General features: G+C 37.5%; 1 protein-coding gene across 2 annotated transcripts in view; it reads left to right on the top strand.

Annotated features, from left to right (window-relative positions):
• Positions 1-25,547, top strand: part of Pde9 (phosphodiesterase 9) — a 187,151-nt gene that overhangs the window by 80,675 nt on the left and 80,929 nt on the right. For both annotated transcript variants that reach the window (XM_077406259.1, XM_077406258.1), the window contains exon 2: positions 5,832-6,037. The gene's annotated coding sequence lies outside the window, so the exon portion shown is untranslated. The remainder of the gene's footprint in view (positions 1-5,831; positions 6,038-25,547) is intronic.

The following is a 25,547-nucleotide window of genomic DNA, read 5'->3' as shown; positions in this document are numbered from 1 at the left end:
TTTCAGATGTTTTCTTCATCGAATGCATGTTCGACGATTTGTGGATAGAAGAGCGCGCAGATTTTTCCTCTGTGTGAATCGAGTTTAATATTAAAAGAGTAAATGCAAGTAGAGTCGCCTGAGAGAACGATTCATCCTAAAGTATATAAACCGAATGGATTCACACTTATCTTGAATTTCAGACATGCTAGTCGTGGAAAGATGTATATATTGAAAATTTTACATATAAAGAGCAAAGACTGAAATTATTTTATAAATTATACATTTCAATAAATTAATTGTTATCGTATCTGTAAATTATTATATGATAGTTGAAAATTTAAAGAAATATATTATATAAGCTATATGCGATTTCTAATATCAATGATTTTTAGCTATTGAGTGGCTTTATTATTATTCGTGGCTTCGTGCATGGGAATTATCTTGAGGGAAATTATATTGAATTATCAACGAAGTATTTGGAGAGGAGAAACTGTGCGGCAAGGTTCCTAACTTTAACTTACGCTTAAAGATTCCGTTTGAAGGTTGTTCAAAGCAGCACATTTCATATTCCATTTTTTCTTCCAATCACTCTGTGATAACAAAAGAAGGCATAAATAATTTGCCGCGGCAAATTTATTCTCCGCTTTATCGTCAAAGTTGAATGCTTCATTAAAGTTTTGCAAGTGTCGCGCAACATTCAGTGCGATTCAGTACCGGAAAAGAGAGTTTGTCTTCGGTCGATTCCGAAGCTTCTTTCGACTACGACGAAGTGCCAGCCATAAAAGCGTAAATATTCGGTGTTTTCTTTCTCTCTCCTTCTCTTCTTTCGCATACCGTTTTGCTTTCAGCTCCGAGCTTTTCCGGTCCTGTCATTTTCTTTCCTACTATTTTAGTCACCTCCATCGCTCGGCACTTCCAAGGGAATTGGAGTTCTCAGTTAGTACTCGAACGTGTACTTACAGAGACCGACAGACCCTTTCGTTTAAAACTAAATGTCCTACTAAGAGGTACCTACGTTTCACTTCGACGTCTTGGGTCAAGTGTCGATTTCCGATAGTTGCCAGGTAGACTATATAGAGAACATCCACGCAACTCGCTCGATTGGGCTCGCAGTTGCATCAACTCATTAAGTAGCAAGTAAATGTTGATGCAGGACAAAAGTAACGTTGGAAAATATTTGTTATTTAAGCTTAATTTGTATTTTTTTTAATCAAAACAAAATTGTTGTCAAGCTTGCAGATTCGGAATTGGAGTTTGTGTTTTTTTCCCATGATAAATTAATTGAACGCTTTCTTCACTACAATTTTAAATTGTAACAAAATAAACCACATTTTATGATTGAATACGATATTGGATGAACATAAACGGAATATTATGGAAGTATAATAAATAATTTGAGATACAGTAAACAATATAACGTTAATATCTGCATTTTATGTTTCACAAAAAATAGCCTAGATCTTAAAACTAGCTTATTTGAAAATCCACGTAAAGTTTCTAATTAAAGCATTTATAGCGATGTGGAAGCAACTCGCGTAAAGTTCAGAATTTGATTCTTGTTGAGTAGCCCGGTGCTTAAAAAAAAAAAAAAGAAAATAGAAGTGGAGCAGCGGGAGAAAACGAGGATGCAGTTAGTGGATATGTTACAGAGAGAGACGTCCGTCTAAGACGTCCTTGGGGCCGCCCCGGTTGTCAAGGCGAGCGGAAAGCGAATGTAATTGTCATTGAAGTGAGAGTCGTGGCGCATCCGAGGCGCACGAGCGAATGCGCGATGATTCATTTATAAGCGACGCATGAATAAACGATCGCACGCGAGGTAAGTCATTCATTTGCCGAATACGGCGATCGGCGGAGGGGGGAAAAAATGCGTCGTCGCGCTTCTCGCAGCGTCGAATCGGAAGTGCAAGGTTTCAACGGCGATAGAACGTAAATCGCGGGCGTCGAGTATGCAAGGCCTTAAAGCTTAATACCCTTTAAATATGATATGAAACGTGCGAGGTGATGTTGCGGTATAGAATTCAATACGCTCTTTGTCGTATGAGATGTAACGCGAATAATTCAATGCTCGTACAATGCAGAGATTCTATCCTCGCTCGCGCCGCGAATTAGGAAACCCCGATGTAAAGTGTACCGCGAGGTTACTGAGGCAAATCAGATTCTCCGCGCATGCGCGGAGTTACGGATACATATTACAACATGCGCGAAATAATAATAAACCCGCGAGTTTTCATTCACACACAATCCATTATCTCTCTCATTTCTCTATTTCGGCACGTCCATATCGCAATATCCCGCGGACGAGATACGCACGAGAGCGCAAATATACAGATGTTACGTGCACGGTGGCGAGAAAATACGGAAACGGGATTCTGGGAATTCTCGCGGCATCTCCCGATGCCTTTATTTTTATATGACTCTCGGTTGTATACGCCACGCAGCTTCACGACCGTGCTCTCCGGGATCGGGGCGAGCGTGCTCTCGAAACTCGGCGGGCACGCTCATCGACCGATCGGAATTGAATCTGAATAAGCATTTGAACAAGCATTGGAGAGAGCTTCTCTGTCATAGAAATAGTTTTCTCTCGCTCGTATATCTCCTCGCCCTCGAGTTTTCTTTATATCTGCCCGTTGGATCGATCGGCGTTTGCATTCAGACTATTCATTCTCCCACACTAAGTTCCTAAGAGATATTGCTCGCGTGATAAGTACCAAATGATTAATAATTATGTCGTCATCGATCATTCCTGAGAGCTTGTCTTCCGCGCTGATCTAACAATAAGTTAGCCAATTCCAAATGTATCCTGTAATTTTTCAGCGTTCGATTCACTCTGCCAACCTCTTTCTTTCCAAATTTCTTCCGAGTTTCCAGTCGATAGCATTCCAGATATTCGTATTCCTTGTGACAGATATATAAAATAGGCGCGGACTTAATCTTGATGGCTTAAAAGGTAAGGCTAATATTTGATAGCTAATAATATGTATGAAGGCACATTATTAGCTATCGAGGCAAAAACGAGGCAAGAACGAGGGCATTGAGACAGTCGAAAGAGATATGAATTTCCGATAGAAAGATATTCCGCATGTATAAACAGTAATAAACACAGAGAGTCGTAAAGAATAATGGAAGGATAATTTTAGGATAAAGTGGGTCTCCGATGAAGGAAATTTGATATGTTGGAACTCAGATGGTAACGGTATTTAAATAAGCGAGTAATATGTCAGACAAACGGACGTGGGCTTGTAATGGGGGAGTTGATGGCCAAAGGCAAAACGATAAAAGCGGAAAACTCGTGATGCGTGAGTCGAAGGAAGTGAGTTCCTTATCAGGACTATTACGCAGTAGTACCCCCCCCCCCCGTCGTTCTCGATCCATAGTATTCGCAACGGCTCTTAATATCCTTCCGTGGGTGCGATATGCAAACGTAACCCACATTCGGCAGTACGTAAATATTTATCGCCCCGGATCCTACATATATAGCTCGCAAGCTTAATGAACTGCCTGTGCTAATCTAGTCTCGGTATAATGAGAACCCGTTCCGCAGTCATTGTTCTGTCGTGAAAGTTGTTAGTTCGACGTATTAACGTCGTAACTCGGAGGATAGGGAAACGGTAGGATTACAACTAAACAGTGTGTGAGCGAACGAAACCGGGATAGATATATTGTTGTAACAGTGATTGTACCTTCATGGATTGTATCAAGAATCTTCATTATTTATCATAAAATCAAGTAAATTTTGACCGAAATTGAATTCAAGGTTTTATCTGCGAGAGAGATAATGTTGGAAGTCGAGATTTTGCGATAAAAGAATTTATTTTGCTTAAAATCTTTGTGCTGGAAAAAGTAGCTTTAAGTTGGAATCTGTAATTTGAATCGACATTCCGATGGTTTTATGTATTAATAAACGTAAAAGAATGGCAAGCGCATCTTTGAGTGAACAACATTTAATTTGCTATCAATTTTCCCGACGAGCCACCAAATAGCATCGATGACGGTCCGTGGCGATCTTAATTGCCTGCTTTACGAGCTCGTAAAATATGGCATTAAGTTCTATTACGAGGGATTAAACAGTGAGGCATCATCGTTGGTTCACTGGTCATACCGGAGATCTTGTCGGCTATGTAATTGGGCAGAGCTTGATAAAGTTATAGATGCGAGACTATTCTCCGTGAAGTTCAGGTCAAGCTTGAAATTACATTGTGCGTTCACAGATGCATAGCGAAGGATAATAGAAGAGAAAGAGAAAGAGAAGCTATAGGAAGATGTAATACCGAACAAGATAGAGTATGAATAGAGTATGAAATAATAAAGAAGCAATTTCTTAGTTATTGTATGATGCTCCACATAATTATGAAGTCATATGAAATATACTTTTTGCAAAAAGTTTTGTTTTTATAAATTATGTCTGCTATTTCGCATTCTTACCTACGTCTTCATTTAATAATAATAATGAAACGTTATTTATCGATCGATTAATGTATTAAACAAGTAATACGGTTATGTGATTTGATAATAAAAAGAAAAATGCTATTTTCGTATATGATATCTATATAATTGAAATTATATTCGCGAGAGTTACATTGCGCAAAACATCATCTCTTCTTTCTGTTTCTCATTTTGAGAAATGTAATAAATACGAATCGCTCTATTTATCTGTCAAATTAATCAATTGCAATCAAAATGAAAATGTACTTTGTAACTTTCTTATAATGGAAAGATAATGGAAATCGATGCTCGATTCCGAGAGGTGTCGACGTTGAGGCGTTTGAAGACGATACGAAAGCGGAAAATCGACTCTCGAGGTGCCGCACTTGGAATGTCGCCAATCTCGTCGAGGAACGAAAATACTGCCGTGGGTGGTCCTCTTAATTAACTTGTTTCGCTGCGCACTTGAATGCGTAAGACTATACGTGACGACGTTCGACAAATCTGTGCGCATTAGTCCTCTTACGCGTCGCATTAAGTCGCCGCGCGCCGGATCTCTCGTTTAATCCTCGTTTCCTCGCCTCAAATCGCGTACTGGGTAAAGAGCTCTTTGTCATCGTAGAGTGCGTTAGAAAAAAAGGGACACCAATTTGTTGCCGCGGCCAATTCGTTTGAGTGCTCTCGCATCACTGTTTGAAGATCAGTATTTATAGCTTTTGTTTAAATAAATAGGTTTAGTTTTTAATTTTATAATTTCTTCTAAATATAGATTTAAAAACTTCCAAGATTTATATTAAACAATCTCACAAACAATTAAATATGTATTCCACATGGAAAGAGAGAAGCTGTGGTTTTAACCATTAAATATTTCATAGAGGAGAGATATTGCTCTTCTATATAAAATTTATCTATTTAATCCAAAATATCAATTTATTCTCGCTTATCTGTCTAGTTGTTTTTTAATAGAAGAAATCGATAGAATCGATATCAATCGTTTCAATAAGAATCGAAATTGTGATATGCCAGCAATATACAAATGTACATGTGTGTATGAATATCATATATTCTGGAAATATAGAATAACCGAATTTTAAAACCTTTATTGTACCATGACGATTGGAAAAGTCTTGTCAATATTGGACTGTATTGTGCATGCGTTATACATTTATATATATATATATATATATATATATATATATATATATTTCTCATAAAAATATAAAAGATTTTACTAATAAAAAATCGTACGCAAGATTTATTGGATAAATTAGATCTGCTTGATACATTGCGTTATCGAAACTTATATTGTACTCAAGACACACTTTTTCATCAGCTATTATACACTAGAGATAAATAATGTTTCTGAGATATTTTATAATCTAATCTAATCTAATCTAATCTTTGATTGTGATTGGTTTGTTTTCTAGATCGTTACCGTCGTTCAGGAGTCATGGCCTTCTGTTTTGTAAAAACGGAACAAATTTCCGTAGTTTGAACTTGAGCATCGTGCTGCTTCGATTCGTGCGAGGATTACTGATCTCGGAAATTTCTTCGAGGGAGAAGAGGAAGAAAAGGCAGCCTTTTTGAAGAAGAGACATAGGAACCCGAAGAGAAATAAAAGGCGGAGATAAACGTGAGTCCTTTTATGTTTAGCGTTGTTATTAACTCTTCCATAGACAATACAATTGTCTATCCGAGAGCCGCGTGAAACGCAATTGAAAGAGCATATAATAGAGCGAGCGTGATACCGCGATATTTTCCAATAACAAAACTCATTTTTTTGTTTCTTCAGTCTCAGATTAATAATTTGATAATGCGCGTTTCATCTTTTTTTTTTAAGATGATCTTGTGAGAAAAAAAAAGAAAAATTTCATTACAGGCTGCTTTATATATGAAAAGAAACAAAACATAATTTTTCCGACGAAAACGAATACGGGATACATTAATTCGCGGAGCGTTCCGGCTTTCCATCCGTTGCAGATTATTTAAATCTTAAAATTTTTATCGCTCGTTATCCAATTGGTTCGCGGGATGAGCGCGTTTTCGCTTGAAGTGCCTTCTGAAGAGATTTCTCGGTTATCCCGTTGAGTCCACGGTTCGTTCCACCATAATGGACTACTTCTACAGAGGGCACCCGCGGAATTTATACGGGATGGCACGCGGATACATTCCGGTATTTGCCAGTTTTCTTAGTTCCTCGTGGAAGTGTCGCTGAGCCAAATGGAGAGCTCTCCGGTGATCTAAAAATAGTTTCCGCTTGGCGGAAAGTGCCTTGTGTACTCTTTACGATAAAGGACGAAGGAGAATCCTTGTTAGGCCGCGTGCTACAGTTGCTGGTTAGGAAGATGTGCGAGAAATGTGACGAGACGATACTCTTGTCACCGTGATTCGAGAGAAAGTTCGGTTACTATCCATAAATATAAGTGTATTGAAAAAGTAGAATGGGTTTGCAACAAAATTAATTTATCAAACCAAACTCTGTCTAGATTTATCGTTGTAGCGTGATAAAGCACACCGAAATATATCCGATATGTACGTTAAATGGTTCTTCTTTTATCAAATAATTAATTATTAAGTAAATTATTAGATAGATATAATTACTCGTGAGATTAAAAGCAAAAAATAATATCTGGTTAAAATTGCGTTTTATTGTAATTCTATATTTTTTCAAGGTTTATTTTTAAGATTTACTCACGAATAAGCTATCGGTTAATGAATATTTAATAAATTTGAGAGTTATATTTTTGAGAATTTATACTTTAACGCAACGAGAAAGATGCAACGTTAATAGAATAGACGTTAAAAATATGTTGCCGTTAAAAATAGCTAATTGTATTGTCCTTAAAAATAGTGACTCCATAAATGGACATTCATATCTTAATCGTTGTTCTTTATCTTCAAGAATTTCGTGACTTAAATGCGACTTACGCAGGTTCGTAAAACGCTTTTATCGTTATTTTGCGATAAACTTAGTAAACGTTCGTAATTTCTTCCGTTCTTTATAATTTTTTTGAAAATTGTTGTTATTTTGGAAAAATAATATGAAACTACTGTCAACGCGGAAAAATAATGGAAAAACGGAACTTTGACACGTATTCCATTCATTCATTCATACATTCCATCTTTGATATAATATGACTTCTCTATTTTTTCGCTGACACCAATCGACGATATGTTCTGTTTTTAGATATTGCACACGTATATTAAAATAACTGCTGCGTTTGTCATTAGTTATTGCCGGAACATATTGGAGTTTGTTTACGACGAATGAAAATTGACTGTGTAATGTAAATCGGTTACGTCGTGACAAGTGCGCGGCGCACGGGTAATATGTTACATAAATTATTGGAGATCAATGTTTCTTGCGGAGCGAGACGGCGTATAATCGCGCTTTTTTTTTCTTTCTCAGCTTCTTTTATCACGACGACTCGAAGTCGGCGCGAATCAATAGGTATCTGCTTCCTCAAGGTGTCACCGTATTTTGCATCTGCATAGTCGATGAGTGATGCATTTTAAATCGCTCAAGCGTGTTATAATATTTACACGATATTGCTGAGATTTACTGAAAGACGAGGGAGTATTCGTTGCCTCATGATTGGGGTGAAACTCTACGGGATCAAGAGACACGGTAGTGTCTCGCGCCAAGTACACGCGGAGCGAGACCGACCGTGACTCTTTTACGCGACGCGACGGGTTGCGAGTACCCGAGATGTTGAGATCTCGATAACGAGTGAACGGATCAAGTTCTAAGTAGGCTTGATCGATAGCTTGGGGTCCAATTAGGGGGGGGTTTCTCTCATAATATTCCGCTACGTGCCTTACGAGCGGAGATATTGCGACGCAAAGTCCAAATGTGAAAATTTATTTTTAAGATACTCCTCCTCCTCCTCCTCCTCCTCCTCCTAACGCCGCGATCTATCAGAGAAACGTCACTTTCACTTTTTCGACGCTGGCGGCGCAGGTATCGCCAGTTTCGATATCGCGCGCGTATTTCAAAATTAGGTCGATAAACTTATCGGTCAGGAGGAAGATTTCTATTTAAGTAAAAATTAGGTATATATATAATAAATATTGAGTCAACGGAAAAGTAGGTTCTCTATGCTTGGCAGAAAGTGCCGCTAGGGAATTTTTAAGTCGATTCTTATGAATCAAGCTTGAATTTGATGTCTATGTATCCCAGGTTGCCGATGACAAGGTCCAGATAGTGCGCTTTATAGTTTTCGGTGTCCAGGTGTAATAATACGTTGAATTCGATGTCTACGTGTCCCAGGTTGCCGATGACGAGGTCCACATAGTGCGCTCCGTAGTTTTTGGTTTCTACGTGTATTAATATCTTGAATTCGATGTCCACGTGTCCCAGGTTGCCGATGACGGGATCCAGATAATGCGCTTCATAGTTTTCGGTGTCCAGGTGTAATCGTACGTTGAATGCGATGTCTAGGTGTCCCAGGTTGCCGATGACAAGGTCCACATAGTGCGCTCCGTAGTTTTCGGTGTCTACGTGTATTAATACCTTGAATTCAATGTTCACGTGTCCCAGGTTGCCGATGACAAGATCCAGATAGTGCGCTTCATAGTTTTCGGTGTCCAGGTGTAATCGTACGTTGAATTCGATGTCTAGGTGTCCCAGGTTGCCGATGACGAGGTCCACATAGTGCGCTCCGTAGTTTTCGGTGTCTACGTGTATTAATACCTTGAATTCGATGTCCACGTGTCCCAGGTTGCCGATGACGAGGTCCACACAGTGCGCTTCGTAGTTTTCAGTGTCCAGGTGTAATAATACGTTGAATTCGATGTCCACGTGTCCCAGGTTGCCGATGACGAGGTCCACACAGTGCGCTTCGTAGTTTTCGGTGTCCAGGTGTAATAATATGTTGAATGCGATGTCTACGTGTCCCAGGTTGCCGATGACGAAGTCCACATAGTGCGCTCCGTAGTTTTTGGTTTCTACGTGTATTAATATCTTGAATTCGATGTCCACGTGTCCCAGGTTGCCGATGACGGGATCCAGATAATGCGCTTCATAGTTTTCGGTGTCCAGGTGTAATCGTACGTTGAATGCGATGTCTAGGTGTCCCAGGTTGCCGATGACAAGGTCCACATAGTGCGCTCCGTAGTTTTCGGTGTCTACGTGTATTAATACCTTGAATTCAATGTTCACGTGTCCCAGGTTGCCGATGACAAGATCCAGATAGTGCGCTTCATAGTTTTCGGTGTCCAGGTGTAATCGTACGTTGAATTCGATGTCTAGGTGTCCCAGGTTGCCGATGACGAGGTCCACATAGTGCGCTCCGTAGTTTTCGGTGTCTACGTGTATTAATACCTTGAATTCGATGTCCACGTGTCCCAGGTTGCCGATGACGAGGTCCACACAGTGCGCTTCGTAGTTTTCAGTGTCCAGGTGTAATAATACGTTGAATTCGATGTCCACGTGTCCCAGGTTGCCGATGACGAGGTCCACACAGTGCGCTTCGTAGTTTTCGGTGTCCAGGTGTAATAATATGTTGAATGCGATGTCTACGTGTCCCAGGTTGCCGATGACGAAGTCCACATAGTGCGCTCCGTAGTTTTTGGTGTCTACGTGTATTAATATCTTGAATTCGATGTCCACGTGTCCCAGGTTGCCGATGACGGGATCCAGATAATGCGCTTCATAGTTTTTGGTGTCCAGGTGTAATCGTACGTTGAATGCGATGTCTAGGTGTCCCAGGTTGCCGATGACGAGGTCCACATAGTGCGCTCCGTAGTTTTCGGTGTCTACGTGTATTAATACCTTGAATTCGATGTCCACGTGTCCCAGGTTGCCGATGACAAGGTCCACATAGTGCGCTCCGTAGTTTTCGGTGTCTACGTGTATTAATACCTTGAATTCGATGTCCACGTGTCCCAGGTTGCCGATGACGAGGTCCACACAGTGCGCTTCGTAGTTTTCGGTGTCCAGGTGTAATAATACGTTGAATGCGATGTCTACGTGTCCCAGGTTGCCGATGACGAGGTCCACACAGTGCGCTCCGTAGTTTTTGGTGTCTACGTGTATTAATATCTTGAATTCGATGTCCACGTGTCTCAGGTTGCCGATGACAGGATCCAGATAATGCGCTTCATAGATTTCGGTGTCCAGGTGTAATAATACGTTGAATTCGATGTCTACGTGTCCCAGGTTGCCGATGACGAGGTCCACATAGTGCGCTCCGTAGTTTTTGGTGTCTACGTGTATTAATATCTTGAATTCGATGTCCACGAGTCCCAGGTTGCCGATGACGGGATCCAGATAATGCGCTTCATAGTTTTCGGTGTCCAGGTGTAATCGTACGTTGAATTCGATGTCTAGGTATCCCAGGTTGCCGATGACAAGGTCCACATAGTGCGCTCCGTAGTTTTTGGTGTCCACGTGTCCCAGGTTGCCGATGACGAGGTCCAGATATCGCGCTCCGTAGTTTTCGGTGTCTACGTGTATTAATACCTTGAAATTGATGTCTAGGTGTCCCAGGTTGCTGATGACGAGGTCCACATAATGCGCTTCATAGTTTTTGGTGTCTAGGTGTATTAATAACTTTAAATCTGAATGGGTGCGTTCAGCCGATACTCCGCTAGCGTAGCAATCGTGAGCAATTGCTCGTTTTTGCTCGTTTCTTCTCTTTTTAATCCAGTAAGTCAAAAAAGAGGAAACGAGCGAAAACGAGCGACTGCTCACGATTGCTAGGCTAGCAAAGTATCGGCTGAACGCACCCAATGTAGGACACGTAGATATCGAATTCGAGGTATTAATACATGTAGACACCGAAAACTACGAAGCGCACTATGTGGACCTCGTCATCGGCAACTTGGAACACGTGGCCATCAAATTCAAGGTATTAATACACCTGGACACCGAAAACTATAGAGCGCGCTATGTGGACCTCGTCATCGGCAACCTGGGACACCTAAACATTGAATTCAAGCTTGATTCATAAAAATCGACTTGAAATTTCCCTAGCGGCAGAATTAAAATTATGTCATGACATAATAAAAATCGCTGAATTAAAATTATGTCTAGACATAATAAAAATTGGACAAAAATTATGTTTAGACATAATAAAAATTGGATGAATTAAAATTATGTCTGACGTAAAAATAATTATCAAAAATATCGATACCTGAAGATATCGGTACATATACAGTTGCGAACAACATTCAGTAAGACACGCAAATAAAAATAAATAAAGAATTTTACAGTTAACGACTTATTAATATTAATCATGCTTTATTGCGATTATGTTTTATGTTGAAATTGAAAAATATATACAAGGTGTACAACTAAAAGGGTTACAGATTATTATTTTTAAAAAACTGAGCAAAATATTAAATTGTTGTTTTCTTTAGAAATAATAGTCCGTAACACTTTTAGCTTCATACCTTGTATTATATACGGTTTATGAAATTATAAGATATATTGTTTATAAGATTAAGTTGCGTAACACTACAAAAAGGCGTGATATCCGTACAAAATTACCTTTTTAAAAAAAAGGTAAAATGAGCGCCAAGTACACGCATAATAGTGTATATGTATTATGTTGTTACCCTGTTATGTTGTTACCTCGAAAAAAACAAAGTGGTAGTATTATACCTCCAAATAGCTTTATCCTGTACATACTGTTTATACAATGCGTAATATACTACAAAAAGGCGTGATATCCGCACAAAATTACCTTTTTTAAAAAAAGGTAAAAAAAGGCGCCAAGTACACGTATAGTAGTGTATATGTTGTTACCTAAAAAAAAAAAAGAAAATGGTAGTATTATACCTCGAAAAAACCTAAGTAACAAGTGGTAGATCTTTATATCTCGAAAAATCTCGAAAAAATCTAAGCAGTAGTATCTTTATTTCCGAAAAATTATAACCCAAGTGATACACGTCACAAAATTATGTTACCTTATCAAAAAGAAGAGTCGCGTTTCAAGTGATCTATTACAATTACAAAAAAGAAATGATATCTCTTTAAGTTAGAGCGCCAATTACAGAGAGAACATGTATATTGCCTCAAAAAATAATTGTTGCACTACATTGAAAAATCTTTACATTGTGTCAATTAGACAAGAATGTATAATAACAATTTTATAAGATTAAAAAATTTTATTTAAATTTAACAAGGGAATACAAGATATTTAAATACAAAGTTATTTACATGTGTATTTTTTAATGGCCACAAAGAATTACAGAAGTAACAGTACAAAATAAAAATATTTTATTAAAATACATAAATTTTTCTTGTAAAAAAACTTGGCGCTGCTAGACCTCGAAATTTTAAATAAATAAATAAACTTATTCTATACTTAATTATAAGCCGCATTATCCGCCGTCCGCGTAGTCACGCACACCCATATCACTCACTCCCACATCCACGCTGATAATCATTTAATATTACTCCCATTGTATTCTTCTCTGAATTATTTTTATTTATTGTTGTTTTTATTTATTTAAAATTTCGAGGTCTAGCAGCGCCAAGTTTTTTTACAAGAAAAATTTATGTATTTTAATAAAATATTTTTATTTTGTACTGTTACTTCTGTAATTCTTTGTGGCCATTAAAAAATACACATGTAAATAACTTTGTATTTAAATATCTTGTATTCCCTTGTTAAATTTAAATAAAATTTTTTAATCTTATAAAATTGTTATTATACATTCTTGTCTAATTGACACAATGTAAAGATTTTCAATGTAGTGCAACAATTATTTTTGAGGTTATGGAATACTCGAGTTATAAATATGTTTATATACATCGTTCGCGCCTCAGCGCTTTTCAAAAATATGGTATCTTAGATCCGAAAAGAGATTGTTATTTTCCCTGTGTTTTCTCTAGATCGAACAAAAATATGTCGAATGTAACATTTGAAGCAACGTCTGGTAAATTATAATCTTAACATTTTGCAGTAAACGGATCGATATGTTAAGAAACATTCTTTCCACAAGAGAAAGTTGTCGGAAAATTTTATAGTTATGCAAATTTCTAACATTCCAATTATATTGGGGGGTTTGTCTTCTAAAAATATTTCCCTTTATCTTTTGTATTTGATGTGATTGGATAGTTTGTTGGAGAACCGAGATTGTAGTGTATCAACAAACAATATTTATAATAAAATAAAAATCGCAAACGTGACATTTTCCCGATATTAAAGAAAACCAGCTTTCTGACACTTAACGCGTTTGAAATTTTTTGCTTTTAATTATGCTTTTATTTGATTGTCTGTTGAAACACAGCGAGATCGTTCTATAGTTCTGCAGTCGGCGATGTAAAAGTGACCCGCAAGGCTTTTTCTCCGTTAATTGATATCTAGCATTACTGTCAAGTGATGAATTCAACCCTCATTAAATGCGTCGCGTTCGAAATGGAGACTCCGGAGTTATTCTTTGCTGACAATCTGCCGATTCATTACTAAAGTATGTCCTTTTGTTGCATTCGTGGCAACGATCTACTTCGACTACGTTATTTTTTATTCTTTATTATAGAATTTTCTGTCAGAAATTTAACCAACTCCTGCAATTTATATCCATATTATCAGACAATATGCAGAAAGGTAATATTCTCTTAATGTTACAAAGAAGAGAAAGCTGCTATCTTACGACAATCTTTTTTCTTCAGTTTATATTTTTATCTCTGATTTAGTTATATGTGACTAGCTATAACTAAATTAAATTAAATATTTAAATTAAAAATTTAAATAAGTTTTTAAGTATTTATTTATTTTATTAAGGACTTAAACAAAAGATTAATATCTTAACACTGCATAATATTAAATCGTTTGGTAATATTGAATCAATTTCCTTTGAGAAAGATTAAGTGGGAATACGGTATCTGTCGTATTTTTAAACTTGTTAATCAAGTTTAGCATTAAATTTTGCTGAAAAAAGTTTCCTGGATATTAATAGAAGAATATTAAACGTTCTCTTTCTCTCTCTCTCTCTTATAAAGCAACAAAGAATCCGTTTGAATATTTTCAGTATTAAGAAACTTAAAGTTTTTCCGAAGAAAAATTGTTATTAAAATTACGAAATAATTTATCTTTAATGAGACGGATATTTTCCCCCATATTTCTTCTCTAGATAAAAGCTTCTTTTGCATGCGATTATCGAAGGCCAATAGAACGGATTTAGAGGAAGCGTGGTTCGTATATTTTTTCGAATATTCTCTCTCTTGGGCGCACTTCGTCTATCTTGAACTTTTCTCTTTGCTTGCGTGGTTACCTTGGCTTGCACATATACTGCACACACACACACACACGCTCACGCATGTAAAACGGCGTAAGTCGCTTTTCGAGAGTTCGCGTTGTGAGACAGTTTCCTCTCCTGTGGTTTCATCCATTTAAGAGAGTTCCGCGGTTTTATTTGAAGTTATAATATATAAAGTTTCATACATATATATTACATATGCATATGTATGATACATATTATATATCGATATATTGGTCGTGCGCGCGCGCGTGTATATATATATAAATATATGTCTCAGCGTATTCGTTTTATCCGATTGATGCAACGAAATTGGACAATCTCCTGGAAACTTATATAAGATTTTATACGCTACTTGTTACTCTTCTGTCGTCAAATTGATTTCTAGAACCGGATAAGAAGCGGGCAGCAAAATCGATCGGTCCCAAGAGTTTGCTATCGCGAAAGCGAGAAAATAATTTTAACAATTTTTGTATTTAATATAAACATAAAGTTCGCAGAAAATAGAGAATTTCACTACGTTTTATTAAACATTTTATCAGCCGTAACGACCTTAGAATAAAATATATTTTTCTGAAAAATTCATATACGCCACGACTACCGTGCAATACTTCAACAGCGTATTTTAGAAACTAATTAGAGCAGGAAAATTGAAAATCTTGGGGTCGCAAATAGTTTTCGAGTTAAAAGCGATCAAAGGTAGCGTTGACGCGTTCAGACCCGTTAATGTGTAAATTAATATTTAACTCCTGCTCACACATGTGCATCGACCCGTAGTCTGTTATTAATTTTCGCAGCTTGAGTGATTAATTACTCCGCGCGAAAGAATTAACAAATTTAAGTTTGAGGAAAATAAAGTTTATCTTTGTTTCGTATTAAACTAGTTCGTTATCATTTTATCCCGGATGCGCATATCTGAAGCGAATTCAGCATGATTCCAATAATAAATCGATTATTTGAGAGGCGGAAAAATATTCGTCGTTGCAGGTTAAATATCACGCGGATCGGCATTTTGAAACGTACGTTGAACGCTCGACGCGGTCGGCGTTATGTTTGCATTGCTTTGTTGTTATTCGCGCGGTACGTGAGACTCGAGTGGTATATGCAGCGGTCGTCGCGTCGCGTAGGTCGCATTACCCTTCGGAATACGAACGCGACAAGTTGCCGGGAGACGCCAAGCGCGATCTTCCGCCACGATTATTGCAATGAACGGTTATCAGCACGCTTTTGATAAGCTTTTACGTTCGACAACGTATCAAGATGACGGTTGGCTATCGAGGCTGATATTTCGCGCGGTCTATTCACTCGAGACAGAAAGCGAGGAACGGGAATTATAGGAAGTCATTTCGTCGCGACGGTTGATGATTACTCCGGTATAATGTTGCTTGGATTCGCGCGACGCGTCTCGATCTTTTCATCGATTCGTATGTAATCCGCGCTTCATTTTCGAACGGAGAGAGCGGAGTAACATACGAATAGCCGAATTAAATAACTAAAGTATAGAGATACAATTTAGTAACAATATTTCTTGCACAACGTCGTATTCCGTGGAGTTGCGCGTCGCGTTTAATATCGGGAGTGCCGCACAAAGTGCCGTGCGATCGTAGTTAATCATATTTTCACAAATGAGTGTTGCGCAAAGCGAGTAAGTGCAACGGAACAGCCTCGTAATACGCATCGTATGTATAGGTAATTATCTGTAATTGGATGTAAAATTTTGTATCTTGTTTTTTTATAGAATTGTAGAAAAATTATCGCAATTAAATAAACTTGATCTGTATAATATCGTACGGTCTGATGATAATCAAATTTATCTTTTTTTCAGCGTAATCTTGAATTTATTCGAAACAAATGATTGCTTGTTTTGACATTTGTTATATATATATAAATCATGTTTCAGTTTATTTTTTAATTAACTATTATCATTGATTCTGTCTGATCGAATTTGAATTTCTTGAAAATTAGTCTAATTCAGAGGCTGCATATGCGCGCGATTATTTCGCATTATACAACAATGTGGTAACGTGTCTACGCTAAACACGATGTTAAGCAGTCGTCAAGGCAATTTGTGCTCTATGTTGATGCGTACATGCAAATGAGAAACGCATACTACGTCATAAGCAAATAAGTAAGTATGCGATTAAGGCGGGAAATGCATCGGGAACTTTACCTATTCCGTTCGCGTCGATAATGCGAATATTAAATGAACAACGATCGTGTATCCGGCTGATATGATATACATAATTTGATCGCGTTTAACGTTCGCAATTCGCACAGGATTCGAGTTGCATAAATTCTGCGTGAAAAGAATTTAATTGAATTGGATCTCGAGTGGTCAAGATCACTTCAATCGAAAGCCCATCAAACCAACTTGATTAAAAGGCTGCTGTTTTAGCGTAACGCAGAGTTTAAAAATACTGCATCGAAATGGTACACACTCTGTTCTAGCGACGTGACAGGTTCGTTTAATTAAGTGATGCGATGTTTACGCGTTTCGTGAGATTCTTTAAATAATGAGATATTAATCATCAAATTAAAGAAATCCCGATGTTCTCGAATATTAAATTTAATCGTTTTATTGCCTATTACGCTCGTTGCATTTATTACGCAATTATGCCAGTTATGAATTCAAGAAACTTTTTACACAAAGGTCTTGCTGATTTTTCTCGCGTTTCCTCTTTCACAAACTCAATTACTTCTCTGCTAATAATCCCAGCAGGTGGAAGCGAATATAAAGCGCTGTTTCTTCATTCCATCGCCGACAATATTGTCTTATTTAATGAAAATGACTTCCCCTTTTTTTGCTCGTGAACTTTATATTAAATGTCTAGTTGATAGAGAAAATTTAAGAGAATTTGCTCGTAACAAATGCACATTGCTAAATCAACAACATTTACGGAAAAGAAAAAAAGCAATAAAACAGTATTATTAAAATAATTAAAACATTTGTAGTATTATAATAATTAAAGACTGAAGTAATTAAGATTTTTAATTTTTGCTATTTCCTTTTCTATAATTATAGTTGCGTAGTTTAGAACAATTTATTATGTTTGTTTGCTGTAAGCACGACTCTTAATGATCGTGATTTGTTTCTACCGTAAATTCGACATTCGAAAGTATCGGAGAAATTTATGTCTAGCATTTTCAAGTTACACGTCGCATTAAAGATTAATACATTCGCGATTTACGTCCTGGGAATTGCGGTCCCAGTCGCCGGCGACTTTTCTTTATTTTATCGAGGCAGGAACGTGACAAACGTCGGCTTACGGTTCATCACGTGGTTCGATGTTGGTGGTTCGAGTCTTTTAGCAGCATTCGTCGTCGTCGTCGTTGACCAATGAGTAATGTCCGGCGTATAGCGAGCTTTCCGGTAAAGGATCTAAGGAGGATTTGTAAGCGCGGCCGCGATAGGACCACCGGCGACGATCCTTTTGCTCGAAGTCCGTTCGCGCACGCGTTTATCTAATTGCCGCGATTATCATCCGTACAAGGAATTCATTAAGCCGACGCTGCTGCGATATTCCGTCTGTGTGTGGCGGAACGTTATATGAATTCGCTACATCAAGTTTAAATTATTTCCACAATAGAGTCAGAGAAGGTCCATTATCTCGAAAGCCAAATTTTATCACAGAAATTTACTATTAAATTTCATTAATTTAAAACTTCTTATACATATTCGGCGATTTGTTTATTAAGATATTTTAAAAAATAATACCTCAAAAAATATTAGAAAATATCTCAAAGGCTATCAACTCGAATGTTGCGATGTTTTTAAGAATCTTTAAAAATATACGCTTGATATAGCTTTTATATAAAAAGCGTGTATGCAGCAAAGCGAACAAGCAAACTGAAATCACGAACGGCGGCGTTGAGTCGCGAGTGTAAAGGGCGAGTATAAAGTTTTAAAGAGACGGCGTCAAGCCGTATGCAGACAGCAGACCTGTTTGATATTCCATCGGGTGCAGGCGGTGTCGGCCTCTTCGTGCGACTGCAAATCGCGGTATTAACGCCCGATCGCTCATTGTTCGTCGACGATGGCGCAACCTAATATGATCGATTTGTCGCTGAATCCGCGGAGCGATCGCGAGCCAAATGCGAGCCGACCGGAATGACGTCGGACAAATTTAGGATCGCGTTGCGGATTTATAGAACGCCACCGGAATCGATTTTGCATCTTTCGTAGATTCACTCGATCACTCCGCTCGTGTCCGGAATATAATATTCAACGAACCTGCACATTTAACATATGCAACGGTCAATTGAAAAATTAGAGAACTAAAGTGACGAATATGCACAAATTGTGAAAAATTATTTTTTTTCATGCACGCACGCATTAAAACTAAAACTTTTTTCTTGAATGCAGGTGCGAAAAAAAATTGATAAAGATACTTAGCAATCAACTATTTACTTTACACTTTACAGCAATAAATTTAATAATATCACTTCCATGCATTGAAACCGAATATCTTTAAAATCGTATTTTTTAAATTACGTTTCTAGCTACAGTTAATAATAATTTTGATATTTTATACACAGAGAATTGCATTTATATATTTGTTAATTGAACACGAACGGGTTAAATGTATCGCAATGAAAATCTAAAAGGAGATGAACGAACACACAATTCGCGAGCGAATAAAACGGGGACAGAATGAGGACTAGATGGTTTTCTCAATCCCAAGGGAGTACGGTATTCTCCGTTGACCTAGAAAATAGCTCGGACACTTCGAAACAAGGTATTAGGAGCTCGTAAAATCTCCCTTGGGATCTCACAATTGCGCACCGTAAACACAGGCCATCGAGCAGCGCGATTCTAGGTATATAATATCTTCGTTTACTAGATTCCCTGTTCTTTCTTCGGGATCTTGGCAGTTCGCTCACGTCTTCGCGGAGGGACGATTTTCATACTGGATGCCGAAGAGCATTGCAAAACTCGTCGACGCGAGAGTTTCCTGAGCTTCGAGTTTATTAGCGTTTAATACGCGAATTTGATGTACAAAGTGTCACCGAAGATACGAGTAAGTTTGTTTAGACTTTGGAAGTGCGTTTGAGTTAAGTAAGCAAGATTACGTTCTCGTGTATGATTACAGTTCTCGATTCTGGTCGACATTAGTAATTAACGAAATAATGAAAAATAAGGAAAAATAGATATATTCAGCAACAAACGCAAATAGCCAATCAACATAGACGTTAATGAATCTCTGTAAATAAGCAAAAAGTCAATATCAATTTTAGAGAACTTTTTTTTCGTTATTTGAGCGTTAATTTAAAAAACGTAATCTAATCATCTGTTGTTCCTCTCAAAGACGACTTTTATTCGTGTTTCCAAACCAGATGTAATTTAGATTTCGAGTGTGATACGAGAGATTGTTTGTTCATTTTGCAAATTGCGAAACTTATGAATGCCCGAAGCACGGCAATCTGCCAAGTGGCTTTAATTATGAGATTTGTGGGAATTTGCGAGCACGAACATTGTAAATTTCTTACTTGGCGCGGAATAGACAGATTGCAGCGTCTCGCTTAATCCTCGGAGCAATTAGAGGCTCCTCTCCGATGTTCCGCTCAGGAATCTGAAGATAGTAACAGTTTGTCCGTAGATTTACTAACGTGTTTTAGCTTCACCGCGCTCTCTCCTAACTTTCATCGAGAAACTCTGATCCATTTGTCAAGCGTTCCTCTGGCTAAACATTCGCGAATGTTGATTATCTTCGCGCTAAGCGGTACGTGTTTGTTGCCGTGATAATTTATTTTTCCCATCGTGTAATGAACAATGTATCTCACAATGTTTCTTCTTGTTTGTACGTGTTAATTTATCATTCATTTGTCCTCATTTATTATTATAATTAAAAAGATATAATAGAGATTTTTAAATTTTTTTATATTCGTTCGCGACATATTCTCTCTCTCTATCTTATTATTCTATTACTATTAAAAATTTTCTATGTTAAATCCCTTCTATGTAACGCGAATTATGACGGTGAGTAAGCAATGATCACACGCGCGACAGTCGGAGAGGCTGTAAACGGTAATAGGCGTAAAACACGTCGTCCAAATGAAATTGTATAACCGATGTCGGGTGTTGTCCGCGAGCTGGATTGATCGCGTGACATACGCCATACGGTAACTCTTGGTAACCGTAACTATCACGCTCGTCGCTATTCCGGGTGTCCTGCGCGAGCGAGCGATTGTGAAAGCCCAGCATTTAATTATCGAGCCCCCTTTTGGGCTGCTGGACCGGCGGGAGACGCATATGCCACATACACAGCGCGGTGTGCAGATGAATTATTATATATTTCCATTGTGCATCCGTATACATGCCGATTTAATAGAGAGCGATTGTGTCCAATAAATTTGGCCCATGGACCCACATATGATAGATTAATATCGGACATTACCGCAATTGCGGCGACACTTCCGGCTCAATATTCCCAATTTTATTTCTTACCGAGGACTAAAAAATTAGTTCCCGGCCAGTTATCGCGATTCCATAAATTCAATTTACTTTTCGTATCCAGTTTCCCATCATCTTCGTCCATTAGTCGATCAAGTTTCGGAGAGGAATTGCCGGGGCTAAAGTGGATAATGCTCTAGAGGGAAAAACCGGAAGCGTGGTGGGAGCATCCATTCGACGCGTCGTTAAAGCAGCTGTTTGTATATGGCTGAGAGCTGAGCACATTGAATCGTTACCCGGGGAATCGTCGCGAGAGGATGCAATTCCCTCGCGGCTGCCTGCGATGTGTTCGGTGTCGTTAATACCGAACTAATCTAACTTTGCGCCGTTAGGGCGATAAACAATGTTATCCCGGGAGCTGCGCTATCGTAGGCGATGCAGCCAGCCTATAGCTAGGCCGATCAGCCACAAGCCAGATCGTGTGCGACGAAGCGAATGAATGGCCGAATTTATTGGTCACTTGAGATAATTGGCATGCACGCGTATCGTTCGCCGGTCTCAATCTCGCGATTTAAACACGGACATATCACGCAATTGGGTGCATCGCGAGTAAATATCCGTGTCGGTGTTTAACCGCGGAAGTAATTAGAAATTAGAAACCCGGGAGCGAAGTGCAACCACCCTCGGCGACGGTAAACCAGTAATCCAGCATTTCCTAGAGCGGCAGAAGCAGGATACGTTCGGTATATATTCGGTAAATTCTGGTAAACTTGCTAATCTCATGCGCATTGCTGTAACTGTGTAATAACTGCAGCAGCATCATCTTCATCACCTTCCAAATGTACATCTAAATAATACATTTAGCAGTTATTATTATATTTTACGAGATAGAGTTGCAGTTGATTATCAATCGTGTGGAAAGGCAATAATTAACACGGGAAACTTAATTCGAACGCGCGCTCTCTCTCTCTCTCTCTCTCTCTCTCTCTCTCTCTCTCTCTCTCTCTCATCCGAATCCAAAATATTCTTGTGAGGGACTTAATAATTTTCAGATAAAAAGGTAATTTTTTTTTCACACATATGTTGACGGATTAAAGTACCGTTCATTGAGATCCCTTTAATTTAGTTTTAGATTTCTGACACATATTTAATCGGCTTAATTGCCAAGAACATCCGATTCCAGCTTCTCCTCTGGCGCTTTCCCGTCAAAAAGTACTGACCATTTTTCGCTTTAGTTCGCTCCGCGTGGTTGTAAAACTTTTTAACGGTTAATTACGACAGCATTCCAGTCGAATAAATGCTGCGAGGAAGCTTTCGGTCTAACAGTCGGTTTTAACTTACAGAACTATTCAATATCAAAACAGCTCCGATACGTCGGGAGATCACACGCGAATCTTTCCTACAAATACTTTTAGCCGTGAATAATTTGTAGTTTTAGAAAAAAAGCGATTTAAAAGCTTAAAGCAACATCAAATTTTAATCGCGTGAAATTTTGCTAGGTGAGATTATGAATTATTAACAAATATTTTTTAAATATTGTTTTCTCTTAGTAGAGAAGGTGTTTTATTTTTGAGATGTGTGTCATTATTAAAAAAGGTTTCAAACTTTTTCTTGTCGTTACGATCGAAAGCTAAATATGAACTAAACGCGATCCTTGTCATTTTCTTTTCAACTTAACATTTCTTTTTATTATAAACTTTTGATCATACACGTCCCATTTGTTTCAGCTCGACAGACAATTGAATGTTAATGAATTCATAAAACATCAATTATGATGTATTATTTATATTTATATTATCCGTATACATGAGAGAGATCGTTTCAATATAATTTTAATATATAATACAATATAATTTTAATATAATTCTCTTGTAAAATTTTCTTATAAATTTGCTAACTAATATTCGAACTACGCATTACAATAAAATACGCGATAAAACACCATGTAAAAAAAATTTGCCTTTCATTTTTTTTTTTATAGTTTTGCAACGCGAATTGCCGTTATTAACTTTACGACATAAGCTAAACAGGAGAAATTGGTGGTGCAGTATTTGAGGCCATTCAATCGTCACACAGCGTTTAAACAGCGTTTGAGCGGTAAAACATGACGTGTTTATCTATCCGTAATTGTGCGTATTAATGCATTCACATGTCGTTTGATATTTGCAGGAAACGTCAAATGATGAGCCATCGATTTCGCCATGTCGAACATATTACTGAAATGCTTTGACGTTCTGACGCACTTTGGGCATCGGAGAGTCAAAACGATCTCGTCGCTAGCGTATGATTTTTGTATCGCGCAGGAGGTTCCATAAATATTGATCTTTTTTTTACCGCGATTTCTATTTTATTTCATCACGCGCACATATCGCGCGTTATACTTCACAAACGACATAAAAACCGATCGCGTATAATCCGCAGATAATGTGAAAATTTAATAGCGCACCAGAGAATTTAATTGCCCCGTCGGCATACTCTGCATTCTGTATCGCGAACATTGTTTTTTCTGTCCGCCGAGTTCGTGAATACCATACCGGATGCTTTATTAACATTTCAAAAGCATCAGATGAATAGACATTAAAGGTTTTCAAACGGAAAATGAAAATTGTTTTTAACCGAAGTATTTATTGCACTTTTTGATTTATATTAACATTATTTTACATTTTGGCGGGCTATTGTTTTAAATTATAATTAGAGGATGCTCTCTTTTGTAGCACAATTTATAACATATTGATGTATACTAATACAATTTATGTAACACATTGTATTACAATACATTATAATCACTTTAGGAGAGAAGATGAAAATTGGATATCGTGTCTGAGGATTAATATTAACGCTTTGATACGCATCAGTATTATCTCGAACGCAACGTTCGAGGTCTGCGATGTGTTCGTGTTGCCATTTGAGGTGTACCAGAGGCATGGCTTGAAATTGACCGTGGGGTTTATGCGCGCGTAATGAAATTCTGATGGGACTCTACGCGACGCAGCCAATCGACATTTTGCGGTCTGGTCGACCGCTCGGCCGGAAATTCGCTCTCCGCCATCTTCGAGCTGGACGTGTCCAAGTGCCATGCCCGGCACACAGTTTTATTAACCCCTTCTTATCGCGTATCTACAGATTGAACGTATCGAAATAGAGAGGAACGTCAAGACGTCGATAGAGCGACGAAACAATAATTAAAGAGATAATTGAGATATGTATTTTTATATATTTTTATAAACTTGTTATTATTTTATTACAATTTATTAATTGATATGAAATCAGCATTTTATGAAAATAGCAAGAAAATTTTGAAATTGAGAATAATCTAATATTTTTCGTATTTAATTTTGGACAGTTAAGAGAAAGGTTATCCAAAATATTATTATTAAAATACATGATGGATATCGCGGAAAAGTTTTAGAAATTGTGCTACAACTGGAACTTTTAATTATTCATGAATTTATCCTCCGCGAGAGATTGATTATCATGGTAATCCTATGTAATCCTGTTTCAAAACGACCGACGTAAATCGACTAAGCACCGTAATTACCCCCCATAAATCATACATTAAGTACCGACAATATTTTACCCGGCTAATATATTTTGCATTCGCGTAATTATAAATATAATCTTTGAATTAACATCATGATTCGTCGATTTCATCTCATCGTTCGCCATGCGGGCACAGGCCGATGGTTAATCAATATCGATTAGGTGATTCATCAACCTGGAGAAAGTCCAGGATTTTGATGGATGTGCATGTCGCGGTATTGTACTGAGGAATTTTCCTTCCACAAGTTATAGTGAGGGCGATCCTGATTTTGACGTGTGTGTAAACTTCGGTGTAAACTTTTTTTCGTCAGCCTCGATAGTCTGATCACGATTGGCCGTTTCCACTTGAATTTTATCAGTCAACGGTGCTCTTCGCTGTTCTATAGCTAAAATACAGATAAGGCATATCGCATTGTATACACGATTCTAATTATTAATTTATTAAATCGTGATTATTATTATCTCATTACGGTTATATTATCCATTCTATAAAACACTACTATAATTTTAATAATTATAATTATTAATCTTATATTAGTTATATTTATAATCTGTATCATTATTTATACTTTTTTACTTTTGACACATATATGTTACACGGATATTTTAAATACCGACACATTTTCTGACGATTTCTCATTATAACGTTCTGTAAATAGTGCAACGTTAAATTCGTGATATTTCAAAAACTAAATTTTTGCAACAGAAATATTAACTTGTGATAAAATTTCTTGATATATGTACAATAAGAAATCGAGCATAAGCTTTCGTTTGCTTGCATTTAATATTCCATTTTTGATAAAATAAATTACGTTTCAGACTTTTAAAATATAATATACATGTATAAAAGCATATACTGATTTTGATTGACACAAAGTATTACGTTGCGAAAGCAAGATTGCGTATTTTGAATTGAATAAAATTTCAAATAAAAACATACACTTTTCAACAAAATTAAAGAGTCAATGGCAAACATTATTTAATTTCATTAAAGCGCGCACTT

This window comes from Temnothorax americanus, unplaced genomic scaffold, assembly GCF_048541705.1.
Source record: "Temnothorax americanus isolate GAGA-0224 unplaced genomic scaffold, ASM4854170v1 Scaffold20, whole genome shotgun sequence".
In the NCBI taxonomy this organism is placed as follows: domain Eukaryota; kingdom Metazoa; phylum Arthropoda; class Insecta; order Hymenoptera; family Formicidae; genus Temnothorax; species Temnothorax americanus.
This window is presented reverse-complemented; position numbering and strand designations above follow the sequence as displayed.